This window comes from Pteropus alecto, unplaced genomic scaffold (genome assembly GCF_000325575.1).
Source record: "Pteropus alecto unplaced genomic scaffold, ASM32557v1 scaffold246, whole genome shotgun sequence".
Taxonomy (NCBI): Eukaryota; Metazoa; Chordata; class Mammalia; order Chiroptera; family Pteropodidae; genus Pteropus; species Pteropus alecto.
The window spans coordinates 1,008,128-1,021,966 of record NW_006437742.1 but is presented as its reverse complement, the minus strand read 5'-3'; the positions used below and the strand labels follow the sequence as shown (position 1 = coordinate 1,021,966).

General features: G+C 44.0%; 1 protein-coding gene across 5 annotated transcripts in view; it reads right to left on the bottom strand.

Moving 5' to 3' along the window:
• Nucleotides 1-13,839, bottom strand: part of TSC22D3 (TSC22 domain family member 3) — a 60,979-nt gene that overhangs the window by 44,383 nt on the left and 2,757 nt on the right. The window lies entirely within an intron of this gene.

Sequence of the window (13,839 nt, the reverse complement as noted above, 5' to 3'; positions counted from 1 at the left end):
AGGGAAAGTAACCCACAGAAGGGCAGGGAGTTACTTACTCAAGTTCAAGCATCAGATTGGTGGCAAAGTCGAGACTCGAACCCAGATCTTCTGAATCCAAATCTGACCCACTTTCTACCATCTCGAGCTGTAGCTCCTCCAGGAACTGTGCCTCCTCCACGAGTTCAGAGTCCTCCCCAAGCTGGGGCTCTTCCACAAGTTGGGGCTCCTCCAGCCTTTCCCCCTTCATCTCACCACTGCCCAGGGAAGCCTTGATTGCTTGGCTAGAGTTGGTTTCTCTCTGTCTCTCTCTCTCTCTGTCTCTCTCTCTCTCTGTCTCTCTCTGTCTCTCTCTCTCTCTCTCTCTCTCTCTCTCTCTCTCTCTCTCTCTGTCTCTCTCTCTCCTACTCTTCCTCTCCCTCTCCCAACTCTCTTTAGCTTTCTCTCTCTCTTCTGTCTCTCTCTAGCTCTTTCTCTGTAGCTGCTGGACTAGGGCGGGAACAACTAAAAACTCTTTCCTAGGCTCAGAAGAAAAAGTGCTCCCGGAGCTTCCGGGCCTACCTAGCCTGGCTCTGCTGTGGAGGCGGGAGGAAATTCTCGGCTCTGAGTACAATGGGGGCTCCCAGGCTCTGAGGAAAGGCTGGAGCTCCTGGGGTGAGCACTGCCCTCCAGATTTTCTGCCGAGGCTGGGCTAGCTTCCTAAACTAACTCTCAGACTGAAGGGGAGGGCCGGATCTCGGGGGGAGCCCAGACGCCTGCTCTGCCAGCCAGCCTCTGTGGTTGGAACTTTCAAAAAGACCAATGTTTCAGCAACTGATTTCTTTTCCAAACCGAACAGCAGGCCTTTCTGTCCCCCTTACATGACTGTGGCTGTGGCATGCAGCCCCATCCTGAGCAGAAGCTGGATTCCAGGGCTGAGGCTCCACAACACTCAACCCACTGGTCAATTCCATTAAATAAAATCAAATTTAAAAAAAAAAAAAACACTGTTTTTTGCATCAGGTGGACCCAAAGCTGGTCTCCTGGCATGGGGAAATTGTGTACCTCCTCGGATAAGATGTGCACAGCTGTCTAGAGACTAGAAGTCAGAAGACCATTGGATCAGAGAATCAGGAGATATGGTTTATCTTTTCAGCTGGTCACTAATTGGCTGGTTGCTTTTGGGCAGATACCCACAGCACTCTGGGCCTCAGTTTCCTCATATGTAACAACAAGGAGTCAGACCAAATGGCTGCAAAAGTCCTATGAGTTCTGAGCCTCTGTATCTCTATCTAAGATGCATGTAGAGGCAGAAGATGTGGGCAGCCAACCTTGGGAGTGGGGAAGCTCAGAGTCTTGAAGAGGCAGTCCCCAGCTCCACGTGCTCTGGAATCTTTCTCCATTTGCTAGCTATGCCAGTAGGATGACCTTGTGCTTCTGTAGGTTTTGATCTCTGGTAAAAAAATTCAAAGCTCCCCGCAGCTCGCCCCCCACCACAGGTGGAGGAAAGCCTTCTCAGTCATACCTCAGTGTGAATGAAGAAGGTTCAGAGAGCAAGCCTTGACAAGGGAGAGAGCTTGTGAGACTGGGTTGTAGTTGTTAGCTCCAAGCCGGAGAGGGTGTCTGATTGATGGATCAAGGGCAGGGGTCAGTGAGGGGACTGGTGACAGAGGGAGGCAAAGGAAGTCAGGGAAGGTTTTGTTCTGATTCCACATATGACTTGCCTACTGATAACAAAGGCTACACTTTACTAAGTGTTTCCTAGGAGTGTCCTCTCACTTAACCTTCACAACAACACTTCTCCCATTTTCTAAATGAAGAAGCTGAGGTCCAGAGAAGTTGACACTAGCCAAGTCACGGAGTCTGTCAATGGCAGTCTATCAGATGAGAAGCTCCTGTGCTTCATGAACATGTGGTGGCTAATGTTCTTCTCTGCTCCTCAGTGGCCCCTCCAGGGCCTTTTGAGGGAAGAGAAGCCCATCCCAGTTCCCCACAAGGGCCAGCACCTTCCATCCTGCTCTAGGATCCTGGCTCCCCAGGACTCAACAGCCCTGGACGCACATTGCAGCAAATACTATACTAGCAAAGCCTCCCACATTTGAATAGGAGACTGAAGACACAGCGTTTTGGAGACATGGTAACTTCTGGAGGCTAGTTTCAAGTAAAATTTTCAGTGCATTAGTTATTTATTCTCTTCACTGACTGACCTTCATCCTCTTTATCTGGCAAATGATGAGCTCTTCAAAATCTTCCTGATCCTGATTTTCAGTTGATAGGCCATTATAGGCCTTGGGGAATCACTCTGCTTAGATCAAGGCTGATTGATTTTGGCAATGAAAAAATTTCCTTGGGTGTTTGCTTCTATCCAAGGGCCTCAGTGAGCCTGAAGAGCTTCAAAATCCACATTTACAGCATTAGTAGTGGCTGGGATCATTTTGCCTTCCTTCGCTGCTGATTTGGTGCAAGAATTCCTCACAGAGGGCACATGCAGTGCCCAAGGTTTTAACAAGGTAACTTTTTTCTGTGTGGGGGAAGTCCCCTTAGCCTGCGTTCCTACAACTTCCTGCACATTTCCTTCATTATGATCTATTGTAGTAATAGAATTATTTGTGTAATTATTTTTTGATGTCCATCTCCACCAGTAGATTAAGTTTCCTGCGGCAGGATCCTGCGTGGTTTGTTGGTTGACACTATAGCCCTTGTGTCTAATCTTCGCTGTGCACATAGAAGGAGAAATCATCCGCCTCCACAAGTACCTGGGGTGGATAGTCTTACTCCAGTGCCCCCAAGCGTACTCCCCAGAATTGTTAGACTGTGGAGGATAGGTGCCCCATTGAGGCTAATTTGGCCAGGAAATGAGAAAGCTGAAGGATGCGGAAAGGGACCCTAACAGCTCCTTAGTCCATTCCCCTACACCATTCCAGTATCGGGAGAGTATAGGCTCGTTTTAATGACTGACCTCCAATGGAAATTTCATAGACATTTTTATTATGAAAGTATTTTCATGAAAACACTTTCATCTATCATACATGCACTTTCCTTTTCCTTAAAAGCACCTGCTTCTGAATCCTTGGCTTTCCCCACCTGTCTGTCTCTTTCTGTCCATGGTCCTTATAACCAGCCCTCTCACACTTTTATCCAGTTCTTTACTGCTACCATCACCACCTTCTCCATATTTATAAGTTAATATAACATCTCATGGTAATTTCATCTAGCTTCTCTGAATGCTTGTAGTCAGGAAGTGCTTTTGGCTATCTAATCTCAATTCCTCATGCTACAGTAGAGGCCTGTTTCCTCTTGTTCCTTGTGCGGTTTGGAAACAGCTAATCACCATCTCTAAGTTGTGACTTTTCTTATATTTTAAGACTAACCTCTCTTTTCTCTCTCCACCACCCAGAGCCCTACTCCTAAACTCCTCTTAGATCAATCATCTTATTTCCTATAGCCTGGCCCCTAAGCCCCTTGAAGTCCCAGGTTTACCTCCCTTTGGCTAAAGAAATCTTGCCAGTCTTATCTGGACCCTTTACAATTAGACTCCCTTGGATCATACTGAGCTCTCAGTTGTCACTTGCCTTGACACTGAGTGGGGCCATACCTCTCAACTAAAAGCTCTTTGGAGCCCCTTGATCAATTTCTTTGCCCTTCTCTGAGGAGTAGCCTCCCTTCTCTTCTGCATTCAGGCTGTTTTTCAGACAAATATCTGACATTTGCAGCCCAGAAAATTTACACCTTGGGCCCCAGAAAGGAGTGCAGCCTGAAGGTCTGTGCCCCACTGTCTATGTACAATGAGAAGCATTCATAACTCAGAAGGAAGCCTGCAAAGGGAAAAGAAAACCCAGATGACCCCCCCTTTCTTTTTTTCTTTACAGTAAATAATTTACAAAAACAAATTTCCTCCCCACAGGCTATATCCACTTTATCACCAGTCCCCAGAGCCAGCCTTTACACATTTCCATGCTGTCATGGACTATTTTTAGCAAAGGATGACATTAAGTACTAGTTTCCCTATGGGCTTCAAATTCATTTCTTCCTCTTGTCAGAACGCTGACAGTCCTCTCCTTTTGGACTTGCTGGCCATAATGATATTTTCATGGGTGTGAGCACCTACCTACATGGTAGGACTTCAGAGGTTACTTTGAAAGTCCTCTGTCTAAAAATGTCTCCTTTGGCCTGGATCTGATGATTAGAATTTCAGCATTACAGATTCATTTCTTTAGCTCAAGTTATCACTTCCTCAGGAAGCCTTGTCTGATCCTTAGTTATACTCCATGACAGAAGCTTATTCCTTTTCCCTCTTGGCACTTAGTTTGAAATTATACACTCATTAGTGTGACTATTTGGTTAATGTCTATCTCCCCCACTCCACTGATTATTCTATGATGGCTGCGACCAAAGCTTTTGTGAGTTTCCCATTCTATTCCCAGTGCCTAACACTAAGTCTGGCACATGGAATGTATATAAGATATATTGTTGTTGACTGAATCTGTTCAGGAACTTAAGAGTGAATTCTCCAGAGCACTGGTTTGAAAGGTTGTGGGCATGGATGCCCAGGACACTACCTGTAGGAAAGAGCCCCAGAAAGCCAGGGTGGAGTACAAACAAGTCTAAAATGACACCCTGCCGGGCCACCAGAAACCTTTTTTTCCAGAGAGAATAGGGTGAATGGTATACATAGTCTCATGGGAGTACCATGACAACCCCCTGGGGTTACCCACCTCAGAAGAGGCTTAGTAGAGACCAAGGCCATAGATATATAAATATGAAGCCACACCTTCAGGCTCGACTGAACTACCAAGCTCAGCCTTCCTGGTTCCAGTGGGCTTTCTCAAGGCATCAAGGGAGGCAATTTCCTGCCCCAAAGACCTCTATCCAAGGCTATCCCAGGTCCCCGAGGAAGGAGTGCTAGGAGCCAGCTTGATCTGAGTCAGAGAGGGGCAATGAGAAGAGGGCCTTTTTCTCATTCCTGAAGCTAGGTGACTGGATTCCAACACAGGAAGAATGGAAAGTTTTCCTCACTGTCTCTACCTTAGGCCAGCCCCTTCATACCCATGAGCCTCACTGGGCTGAAAAGTTTCCTCTCCCTTCTCCCAACCAGAAAGCCCGTAGCTGCCTCCCACAATGCCAAAGGTGACCCATTCTTTAAAGCCATGCTGGAAGCTGTGTCCATTAAGAGACTCTCCCTTCCTAATTTGCTTTGGCACTGTCCAAGGTCCAGACTTGCAGACCCAAGGTGCCATAAGCTTGAGGCTTTTCCCTCAAGGGGCAAGAGCTCCAGTGGGGCTGCTTTGTTCCCCATCTGCCTTAGGTACAAGTGCTCTACTCTCCTGGCTACACTCTCAGCTCCCCACAACTCTGTCTTAGCCTCTACCACCTCTCATGTCCTCTACCGTGCTCAGCAGGGAGATAAATCCACAATAAGTGCTTGATAAATAGTCTATCCTAGGTCAATAAATGATAGGTTGAGTCACTGAAGTGCTCAGGTACTCAGTACAAGACTGAGAGGTTCTGCTATCATTCATTTGCTGTGCACCCAGGCAGGCAGCGTATGTTGGCTTAAAACTGAGCACGTTTTTTCTTATTCTTATTCTTTTCTTTTCGTTTCTTTTTTCTTTTCTTTTCTTTTCTTTTCTTTTCTTTTCTTTTCTTTACCCAGAGGCTTATTAATCTCTAGTACATTACAAACAGCCTAGGGTACATATTTTGTATTATTTTCAAAATAAATAATTTTCAAATAGTAGTGATGCTGATATTCTAAGGAGGATAGAATATTCTAACTTCTTCCCCCACATAATCACACATGTTAAGGAGTAAAGAATAGATTTTGTTTGATAGTTATAGTTCCAGGATAAAAATAATGATGTTTGTCTTTCTCTGACTTCTGCCCTGAATTCTTGCCTACACTTTTAAGATTTCTTTATGTAAGCTCACCTCAGACACTGATTACTCTCTAATTTTTATTTATACAATAATTGACTATTAATAGATTCCCTTGAAATTGTGTCACAGTTCATTGAGATCTTTTTTGAGCACTTGCTACATTGTGCTGGGAGGTGCTGGGGATACAGGAGTGAAGAAGAGCTAGACCCAGCCTTCATGGCCTTGACAGTCTAGAGATTTAGTGAGAGGTGACAGTAGGTAACTAAGAATGAAACTTCTCTCTCTCTCTCTCTTTCTTTCTTTCTTTTTTGTATTGCCACTGACTATGAACTGAAAAGGCAGGCAAGATAGGGAGAAATGAGGGGCTGAAAGCCTGGGAGGGGTTTCAAGAAAGGGAAATTCTGTACCTCCACCTCAGGTTCCCCAATATTGACTGGATTCTGGCTATGATCCAACGGACTTAGGGGTTCCCTTGAACTTGTCTGAGGATTTATGTGTCTGAGCTTTGGATGCAACCATGTCTGCTGGTTATTCCCATGCCACCTTTTTTACTTTATTTCCTTGTTTCTTCCTCTTCTCTGACTGGAGAGGAGTGTCCCCAACTACCCTCAGCCTATTAGGCATTTACCCCCTAGCAACACAATGGGACAGGCTGGGTAAAAGCAAGGGAAGACAAGAAGAGGACCTATTGGTTTAGTTACAAACTTTGAGCCGATGGACTATTAGATTGATGGGGCTATTCTATGTTGTAGATAGTCAAATTAGCTTATTGGAAAAACATGTCATAGAGTCCAGCCAGCCCGACTTCACTTGGGGCTCAGTTGTACCAAGATAGTAATGTAATGTACTGAATAGGCCAGGAAGAGAGCTAAAAATCATTGTGAATTCAGGCCAGTTTGGGGACTTTTGAGACTTTTGGGGAATGGACTGGGAATTGGCTCTTTTAGGGCCTTCCTTAAAATAGCTCCTCCAGTTTCCAGTAAACCCTTCTGCCTGGGGTCCACAGAGTAGTCCCTGAACTAACAAGCAAATACAAAAGGAGGAGGGACTTCTGAGACTTGTTCTGGGGCTCCTCCAGATACACCAGGCTGTCCCTTTAGCAATGTACTATCAGGTGATAGTAGGAGCTTCCGTGCCCCCCACGAAATGCCGTAAACCACGCTAAGTCCACAGCAGCTCACCTGCCTGCTTACATTTGCTGCCGAGTGTGGGAGTTCTGGAGGGGATCACTTTTGCACCTTGGTACCTGCCTCTGAGCAGACTGCTTGCCTGACACTACAGAGAACAGGCTTTTCATTCGGTAGTGTGATGAGTTCAACTTAGACCCCCAGCAGGCTTCTGAATGCCTGGCACCAGGAAGGCCTGCCACTGAGCAAACAGGAGCTTGATGCCTCAGTAACCTATCTTTATAGGAGATAAGGGTCAAGGCCCTCAGGCTTGCCTAGGCACAGTCTAGTGAGGCTAAATGGGAAGTATGTGTGTGTGGCGGGTGTAAACCAGGAAGGAGCCGCTGGAAATTTTTCCCTTCCTCTCACTTCTCACCCCCTTCTTCCTCAGGCCATAGCCAATCACTGGCCTAGAAAACTCTGTGGGAATCCTGGCCAGACCGCTCAGCTGTGAGCAGCTGCTCTCCATCTCCCCTGAAGAGAAGACAAGAGGAAGCGGGTTAAATACTCAAGGCTATTTCGTGAGTAAATTCTTCCTTCGAGGAAGGATGGGGAAGGTCCCTGTGGGGCTCTGTCCAGAGGCAGGGGCCTGATTTCAGGCTGGGCCTATTTGAGGAAAGTAGTTCCTAGGAGAGGAAGGCTGATAGAGTGCTTGGGGCATCACTGACCAAAAAGGCTTCCAGCTCTTGTTTCCCCTTGGGCTAGTGTCTGCAAAATTGGAAGCTTCCAATTCAGTCTCCCATACTGGCTGTGATCTCACATCTCTTACATTGTTTCCAAAAGAGCAATAGCTAATTTGAGGCAGGGATTTCCAGCTAGAAGGCAGAAATGAATTTGCTTTGCCTGATGATAAGATTCTCTCCTGCCTGGATTAGCATTTGGAAAAGCTTGCTTTCTATTCTCACAGACCCCCACCTCATTCCCACTCCGACTCCTTAGCTAAGTTAGATTTCAGCATGGTAGACAATGGCCTCCATAAGCCATTTTCCCTGCCTTGACTCATTATCTAACCTGCTTCTATTCTGGGATCTAGACTTCTGGACTTCACTTGGTTCTCATTAGCCCATGGGGTTCTATGGAGGACCTGCTCTGCCAAAGCTGTGGCCCACAGTGAAGCCCTAACCCTGTTTTATTATTATAAGTATTGAGACAGCACAACATGTCCTGGGCCATTATTCTTCTCTTCATCTAAAAGGGAAATTATGTCTTTTTGACCCCTGTGGTCATGGAATGCTCTCCCTTGAATGTGCCGAGCACACAGAGTACCCCACCAAATGGGCCCAAGCTTCAGTCTCATTCAGCATGTGGCTTTTCTGGGGCTCAAGACCAATACTGCATGAGACCAATCATTTTGTTATGTAAATCCAGCCAGCTGTGGCAGATTACAGCTTTGTAGTTATCTTGAGGGACGTCTTACTTAAGAGGAGAAAGTTCAGGTGGGAGTAGAATGGCGATGAGCAAACAGCGCAATGGCCACAACCAACTTCATTCCTCTCAACCAGCCCACAAAGTGGGGGCAAGTGCTCTGCTGGACTCCATCACTCAGGGGACCCAGAGGCCCTGGCAGCCTTAGCAAGACACTTCCATCTCCATTTACCCAGACTCCCTGGCCTTCAGGACCTGTTCTGGGAAGGAGCCATCACTACCTGGAATTGAGAGCTTGTTAATTTATCTGGAAGTGCAAATATAAGCAAGAGTCTTAACCTTCTCTTCAGGCAGGGAAGGAAAATAAGGTCACCCTGGAAAGAGTTATTTTCTGAGATGTGGACTCACATGGGTCCACTCTGGGCAAACTGGAAAAGTAGGTAAAATTCGTGCTCTGGTCTTGCCACCTTTATTTAACAGCATGAACCTTCCATTCAGACTTTTTGATCTCTCATGCTATCCAGAGACCCATACTAGAGCAGGCCTTTCGTGAACTCTGGCCTCCTCTCTACTTCTCTTCTCCAAATTTGGCTTTCCCACATTCCATTCCCAGAGAACCCTATTCCAGGTGAGCTGTCATTTTGAATGAAATTCTGATGAACAAATCCATACAAAGTAGTCAACGATGAGTAAAGATGTCAATTGTTAGTGTTTTAAAAAAGTAAACCCTGGGAAGTAAACCAAGGTAGACCCTGGCCATTCATGAGAGAGACATACTAAGACTTTTGCCAGGCTCGTATTCATGAGTGTCTGGAAAGCACATAATTTCCCCATTAAAACTTGTATTTCCATCATTTTGTTAAATTTCCTAGCTTTCTTTTCATTATAATCACTAGCACTAGCAGCTGACTCTGGGAGGGGGCATTCTCCTCAAAGAAACAGATGTTTGCTTATTTCATGAGTTACTATATTTGTATGGACTGACTATGAGCAGAAGACCACAAAATTGGGTTGAAAAGCAGGGCAACTCCCCTCCTAGGTAGAGACCCAAAAGAGTTGAAAGAAGGGACTCAAAAAGATAACTGTATACCAGTGTTCATTCTTCACCAAAGCCAACAGGTAGAAACAATACAAATGTCCATGGATGAATGAATGGAGAAACAAAATATGGTATATCAATACAATGGAATATTATTCGGTCATAAAAAGAGATGAAATACTGATATATGCTACAACATGGATGAACTTTGAAAACATTCATGCTAAGTAAAAGAAGCCAGACACAAAAGGCCACATACTGTATGATTTTACTTAAATAACTAAACTAGGCAAATTCAGAGACAAAAAGTAAAACAGGAATTACCAAGGGCTGGGGGGAGGGGAGAATGGAGAGTTATTGTTTAATAAGTACAGAGTTTCTCTTTGGGATGATGACAAAGTTCTGGAAATGGATAGTGGTGATGGTTGTACAACATTGTGAATGTACCTAATGCCACTGAATTATATACTTAAAATAGTTAAAGTGACGAATTGTGTTATATAAAATTTACTGCTATATATGCATTATGTAATATATACGTATAGGCATATATATATAGTTTATATATCTGTAGATATAGATATATAGTAGATGTGCTGGCAGAGCACTCACAGGCAAAACTTCTTAGCACACGGAATTCACATCTGTGCCTCAGCAAAAAGACAGTTTCTTTTATATTAAGATTCTCAAGAGGTATTCAAACCATGAATGTTAAGTTGCAAACATATTTGTATTTTTAATAGGAAATGTACCTTAATCTAAGAGTGCCTATTCTTTGTCAGACCACTAGGCACTCAGGAAATAGTTATTTTAAATTACCTTGGGCAAGGGAAGGACTTTCGAAGCTTGATACCAAAAGCAAAAATCACAAAGGCAAAGAAAGGCAAGGCTTAACCACACAGAAACCCAAAACCAATCAACAGCAAAGAACTCCATCATCAAAATCAAATGTCAAATTAGCTGAAAAAGAGTTGCAATCTTTAATTCAGGGTTTCTCACGGTGTGGTCCACATACCACTGTGCTATGGGAGAGGAGTTTTACATGGTTCCTAGACAGAGAACTGAATCTTAATAGTATGAATTTAGGCATTACAGCAGGCAGGTGGGAGAGTAGTTTTGCCCTTCAGATCACACCATGTAAGTGGCTACATCCTAAGAAGTCAGGTCCAGGAATGTACATTTATAAAATTATGAATTCTAAGACTCACTTAGAGAAGCACGAATAATTTTTTATGCAATATTTTTTTTTTTCTTGAAAACCCAATCTCTCTTCTTACTACTATATTTCAAATCAATAGGGAAGGTCAAATGAATTAGCACACATAAAGTAATTAGAAATCTTTGCTATTGTTATTTTCTGAGCATGTAAGTGTGGGAACCAGTTGGTGCCAGCTCAGAAGCTTAAAGGTAGGCTCCTCAGGCTTTTAGAGCTGAAAGAGAACTCCAATTCAGAATATCTCAGACCATCCTGGGCAGGTATGCTCAAGGGCTGAAGGCAGAATAGAGCCGATTAATTAATAAGTTTTGGATAAAAATCTTATAAATAAATTTGAGGTTACAACAGCAGCAGCAGCAGCAGCATATAGAAAAGGCTCCCATTTCAGCTTGCTACACCTTACTGATCAGAGAATTAAAGCCCCCTCAAATTGCAACTTCACCAGTTTTTTCATAGCCTGCATTTAAATTGGAACTTTTAGCTGTTTGCCAAGCATATTCTATCTGCCTCCTAAGTTTTCCAGTTATAGAAGCATATTCAAACAATAAGGTGGAGTCTCCTAATAATAGGGTGACTAACCACCCCACTTTCCCTAGGACTGTCCCAGTTTGAGCACTGAAAGTCCTATATCTCCCAATGGAATGGTTGGTCACCCTACCTAATAAGGTCATTTTAACCATTTGGTTAGTTCCTCAGCTAATATTCACCTCTGCTTGACTATTCTTTCTTAATAAATAATTATTTAGTGTCTGACTGATTTTAGGTGGAGTTTTACTCTGCTCTTCATTGTGAGGCATCGGGCAAATTACTTAGTTTTCCCAAACCTCAGTTTCCTTCACTATAAAATAAAGGGTGATAATAGTCCCCATTTCATTGGATTGGTATAAATATTAAATGAGATTATGCAGATATAATGCTTAGTGCATACTGTAAATGCTTAATAAATGTTAGCTATTAATATATTACAGTTATTAGTTACCTAACACAAGATTGAAAGGATGGTGTTTAAAACACACCTCCCAATAGTTTAGAGACACTATTTACATACCAATATGCCACATGCCCATTACCAGTGATTGGTGTGTATAGACATAGAACCGCCCATCAGGACTTCTCCCAGGCTATTAGAGTTACACAAGTGGTTCAAACCAAACAAACAAACAAAAACAAACAAACAAACAAAACCCTTTATTGAGTAATGGCCATATAACTAGAAACCCAGGGAAAAACGAGTGTAAAAAACAACTCTACCCTCGAATTGCTTACACTCTTGCATTCCAAGGACACTAAGAGCTAAGCTGGGAACAAGGGACAGGTCAAAGCAAACGAACCAGATAGAAATCAAGAATGTGTCCTGCCCTTCCCTCCCAAGAACATAGGAGCCCTTCCAGCAGGGAAATGGGCTGCAGGAGGTGGGGTGGGGAGAGTCTCTTCTCTAGGATAAGAGGTGGCCTTGAAAGTAGACAAATTAAAGGAAAAAGACACCCAAGCAGGAATTTGAAATATCAAATCATTAAATGGAATAAAAATAAAAATGATGGTGTTTAAAATATCAAATCATGAAATGGAACAGAAGTAAAACTGATGGCTTAAGTATAAAGATGGAAATCCATGGAATAAATTAAGAAAGAGGAAATTTTCACTTAGGAGAAGACAGTCCAGCTTAGATATTGGAGAAGCCCTTGACCAGCAACAATAGTCTCTTACTTTTGCTAATGAGTACGTTACTCTAGGCTAAACCTAAACCAAATTCAGAATCCCCAATCTCTAAGGTCTCAGTTGCCAAGGAAAATGCAAGAATACTTCATCCTGCTAGGAACTATAAGGCTGTTACCACAGGACCCTGTCAGTCCCCAGCCTCACGGAAAGGGCTTGCTGTTGGTCACTCAGCTCTTTGGGACACGGAATTGCTCTGATTCCAAGGAGGCAGGTTGCTCAGGTCCACTTTCCCAACAATTCACCCTGATCCCTCCACCAGTGTCCTCGGTGCCCTCAACCCCTACCCTGTAACATTTCCAGGCTTTGCCAAGAACCAAGTGTCAATAAACAGGTGTCAATGGACTAGGTGACAAAGGAGGTCTTTCTGTTCAAGAAACCCAGACAACCAGAAAGTCTCCTAGGGTTTGGCATAAGTGAACACTTTGATCTCAGGCTCTCAGTCTCACCTAGATCAGACCCTCCTAGGCCCAGAGCCTAGGAACCAAGCTAAGGAAGTGTCCCCTCTTATATGTCCTCAAGGCCATTCTGGACAGGTTCCCAGTTGAATGAGTGAGAATGTGACAGGTGCTCTTTCCAGGTATCTCGGCCACCCCTCCCCCATTGCCACTCTCCTATTGAGCTAAGCTGGATTGTTAGGAGCCTGTTAGGGCTTTTGCTCCTAAGGGTTACTGCATCTGTGGTCTGAATATACTTGTAGTAATCTTTCACCAGAAATGAAGATTCCCTAGAAACCTGTTCATACGAGGCCTAGTTTCTTTGAGATAATAAGATAAATTGATGCCTAAAGTGAAATAATAGATGAGAAAGGGCTTCAATGGTGTATAAAATGCCTGAGAAATACAACTTGTTATGATAACGCTAATGAAGTCGGCAGCCCTGCTTGTCCCCTCCTGGAACTTCTGGGGCTGAGGAGGCAAACCTGGTCTGAGCACTAAGTGAAGGTAGTTCCTGCCAATCTCAATTGCTTTTAAAATTTTCTTTTTGTGCCTGACTGAAAAGCCATCCAATTATTCAAATATTCTGTGGGTGCTCATAATTTCTTAATTGTGAACATACCACCTGCCCATGACCTGGAATTTCTGAACTAGAAGGAACGTTAGAGACCAGAGAGGTCAGGTGACTTGCCCGGGCTCACACAGAGAGGTAGAGCCATAACTTATACTACACACAACCCAGGTCTCCCACATTGGGGTTCTCTTTCTTGTTCATAACCTGGTATCATTGAGAAATAATAAAATCCACCCTGTACACACACAGAGAGAGAGAGAGAGAGAAAGAGAGACAGAGACAGAGACAGAGACAGAGACAGAGAGACAGAGAGAGACAGAGAGAGAGAGAGAGACAGAGAGAGAGACAGGCCAGTGCCCTGTTCCGATGGCTCCAAGAACACGAAACTCACGGCAGCTGGGTTTCCTGAAATTGCCTTAGTTGTCCCACAAGACTGGTTCTTACCAAAGTGTCTCAGACTAGAGGACATCAGTCACCTTGGGGCTTCCCAT